The sequence below is a fragment of the Malus sylvestris genome, chromosome 10 (assembly GCF_916048215.2).
Source record: "Malus sylvestris chromosome 10, drMalSylv7.2, whole genome shotgun sequence".
In the NCBI taxonomy this organism is placed as follows: domain Eukaryota; kingdom Viridiplantae; phylum Streptophyta; class Magnoliopsida; order Rosales; family Rosaceae; genus Malus; species Malus sylvestris.
The window spans coordinates 18,290,571-18,293,621 of NC_062269.1; the positions used below are offsets into that span (position 1 = coordinate 18,290,571).

Below are 3,051 nucleotides of genomic sequence, written 5' to 3' on the forward strand. Positions count from 1 at the left end.
GGTAAAGGTTTTATGGAGGAATCATTCAGCAGAAGAAACTACTTGGGAGACAAAAGATCAAATGAGAGAGGTGTTTCAGGTTGTTTTATGGATATCGATGGATTATAAAGATTGTGTAAATTTCGAGGATGAAATTTTTTAAGGTGAGTACATTGTGACAGCCTATCCCTGATTTTAAGAGTTTTAAAGTTTAATAAAGGATTTTACAAAAATGCCCTTTGAGGCACACGCATTATTCGAGGTTAATCGTTGTGTCGTGCCATCTAACATTTGTTTTCTTGACATATCATCATAGTACTCGTCGCTACAGACGTGTAGGCGCTGACGGTTCGTTATTTGGAGTTATAACGAAAAAGATTTTAAAGTTTGAAGTTTAGGCATTTTATAAATTTTCTTATTAAAATTTGGATGGCCCAGATTTAATGAAGAATTAAATGGATGGCTCAGATGTAAAGGAAAACAAAAATAAATAAATAAAGAGTGAAGGAGGGTTTTGTGTGTGTGTGTGTGCGTGCGAGGAAGAAAGAAGAAGAATGAGGATTGGGCAAAAACTACCCAACCAGAAAGAAGAAGAAGATAGCTCCGGGAGAGAAAGGAGAGAAGTTGGGGGAATGGGGAGAAGAGAGAGAAGCTTTTGGCCAATCAGAGAAGGGGAAAGGAGGAAAGGAGAGAGGGCGAGAAGCGGAGGAAGAAGAACAGAAATAGGTTTTCAACCCATGACCCGCGCGACCCGGTGGGTTTTCCACCCATTTTTGTTGAAATTTCTTCACTTTTCCGGTGAGTTACTTCAAACCATCACTTGGAAAACCCTCTATGATCTTCCCTCTTCCTATTACACCCAAAAAATCAAGGAATTTGGCCTTGAAATTGGTTGAAACCGTACGGTGTGTGCGGTGGCTTAGTGTACAAATTCTTCAAATCTTGAAACGTTTTCTTTCAATTACTAACACCATTAGCATTCCCTTAGGACCTGGAACAAAGCCCAAGCAGTAGTTGGAGCATCGGAGTGGTTTTGGAGGTCGAATTGAAAACACCCATTTCTAGGGTTCTTCACGGATTTTGGTGAAATTGAAGTGTTTCCAGGCCAAATTGGCCTTGGCCTCAGGTAGAAAGTTTACTCTACTCATTGAGATCTTCAGTTCTGCATTTTTTTGAGAATTTTTTGAAATAGTTGGATTTTCCGGCGAGCCGGGGCGGCCTACCGCCACCCGCGACGGCCCGTGCGGCGGCACGTGGCTAATGGCCCGCCAATGTCATTCTTAGCATGTGTTTAAGGTTCTAGGTTCAGTTTTGATAATTCATGGACGTAAATTGAGTAATTGAACCTAAGTTCGTTTCGATTCGTGGTTAGGTGAAAATGTGAATTCACGATCCAACGGTTGGATCGTCACCAAACTTTGATAGGTTGTAATACATAATATTTGAGGATTATAGGAACTTACGGATCGGGAATCCGATTTACAGATCTTTCGGAATTGGAGTTGTAAGTTCATAAAATAGAATGTTAACCGTCACTTGGTTTTGGAAATTGACGGAGATCCGACCGTTGGATGGTAATGAAATTTTAGGATGATGTCCTAGAGGTATATTGTGGACCTCTGGAAGTTATGGATTTCAAATCTGAGTTGCAGATCTTCCGGATCGAACTACGTAGTGACGTGTTTTATATAAGTTATATATCCTATCGATATGATTTCTGAGGTTGGATTTGATTATTGTTCTAGGCGCCGATCGTCATGACGCCTTGATGTGTGGTGCTAGGGAGTTGTTGGGCGAACTCCAGGTGAGTGGGCAGTATTTATGTTTATACCTATATACTATTGATATTTTTCCCAGAAATTGAGTTTAAATGAAAGTACATTTTAAAATGCCATGCATGCATATTATGAGATGAATTCAGGATTGATGCATATATATATGTGAATTGGTGCTGTGGACGCACAGGTGAGTATCAGGTGAGTTTTATGTTATCCATGTGAATCATTGATGATGTGAATTGTGTTGAGAGCTCATAACCTGCACCCCTGGTGTTAGTGCTTATATTATTCACCCGCACCGCACGCTATCCTTGGATCCAAGTAGGTGCATGTCGTACAGACCGATAGAGGCTTCCAACATGCTAGTCGTACAGACCACTAGAGGTGGTTCCGACTAGTAGGTGACCTTAGATTATGTGCACAAATGATTGATTAGAGAAGTACTAGAGCGTATTCTTACACCATTCTTATCGTACAGACTACTTTAGGTCGTTCCGATTTATGTGCAGAGTAGTGCCGTACAGGTCACAGTGGTGACTCCGGTTGGATTGGATATTGAGCTATAGAATTAACCGTACAGGACCAACTGCAGGGTCTCCGGTTGATTCCTTATTTCATCTGTTATAATGTTGCATCCTTGTTATGTTTTGATGCATAGCATGACATATTTTTCTTGGAAAGTGTTAAGGATTTGTGATTTGAGTTTAATATTAATTATGGTTATATATATATATACTATTTTCTGGGAAAGTATACAAGTTTTACAGCGAGGGGTTAGAAATGTTTTAAATGAAATGTTTTCGAAAAACTTTGTTTTACTGACCCCATCAATTTTGTTTTGCGCCCCTCCAGGTTCTAGATAGCAGAGTTTTGGTGGCCACGAGGAATCCAGCGGTGTTCTGACGGAATTCACAAAAGTAGGACTCACCCTCGGGTGTTTCATCTTAGTAATTGTATTTTTTAAAGCTTCCGAACTGTGTAAATGGTTACGTCACTCTTACGTGACGGCCAGCATGCCCTCCTTCGGGACGGGGTGTGTCATGAGATGTTCCTTATTAATACAAAAAAAAAACAATTAAAAACTAGGAAACAAATGTAAATTTTCAATTTAAGCATAATACTAGTTTAAACACAAAACAAAAACTGAAATTAATAATAATTAAAAAAAGAACCAGCTTCGAACTCTTCCTCTTCCAAATGAAGTTCCTCAGAACGTTGATCTTCACTAGAATTATCCATAGCAAAAGTTAGTGGAAGGAGAAGGAGTATGGCTGAAATGGGGGAAAGAGTAAGT

At 39.7% G+C, this 3,051-nt stretch overlaps 1 long non-coding RNA gene across 1 annotated transcript; it reads left to right on the forward strand.

Moving 5' to 3' along the window:
* Window positions 1–641: 641 nt before the first annotated feature.
* On the forward strand, window positions 642–2,675 carry LOC126586996 (uncharacterized). Its single transcript, XR_007610955.1, has 3 exons — window positions 642–1,105; window positions 1,725–1,783; window positions 2,610–2,675. It is a non-coding gene; the product is annotated as an uncharacterized LOC126586996 (long non-coding RNA).
* The last annotated feature ends 376 nt before the right edge of the window (window positions 2,676–3,051 follow it).